The 332-nt window shown below is 67.5% G+C and overlaps 1 protein-coding gene across 1 annotated transcript in view; it reads right to left on the reverse strand.

Annotated features, from left to right (window-relative positions):
• NAGLU (N-acetylglucosaminidase, alpha) overlaps positions 1 to 332 on the reverse strand; it is a gene marked incomplete at both ends in the record, with an annotated part of 3,684 nt that overhangs the window by 503 nt on the left and 2,849 nt on the right. The window lies entirely within an intron of this gene.

The following is a 332-nucleotide window of genomic DNA, read 5'->3' on the forward strand; positions in this document are numbered from 1 at the left end:
ACAGGAGAAAAGAGCGCTCAGCGGCCGGGCCTTTAATTGCTCTGCAGGCTGGCAGCACCGCAGCCAGGCTCTGCCCGAGCCCCAGCTGGGGGGAAAGGCCTCAAAACCCCTGTCCCGCGGAGCACGGCCTCGACGACTCTGCAAAGTCTCTTTCAATACAAAAGGCACCAAGTGTGGCTGGGGCCATGCAGTGGCGGGGGCCTCGCAAACACCGGCAGCGGCCCAGTCGCAGGGAGCCCCAGGACCACACCGGGGCGAGGCCAGTTCCCCACTTTCCCCGGGGCAGGGGCTGCTCCCCCCCCACCGCTGCCACCTCCCTGGCTGCTTCTCCA

Source organism: Phaethon lepturus, unplaced genomic scaffold (assembly GCF_000687285.1).
Source record: "Phaethon lepturus isolate BGI_N335 unplaced genomic scaffold, ASM68728v1 scaffold24196, whole genome shotgun sequence".
Classification (NCBI taxonomy): domain Eukaryota; kingdom Metazoa; phylum Chordata; class Aves; order Phaethontiformes; family Phaethontidae; genus Phaethon; species Phaethon lepturus.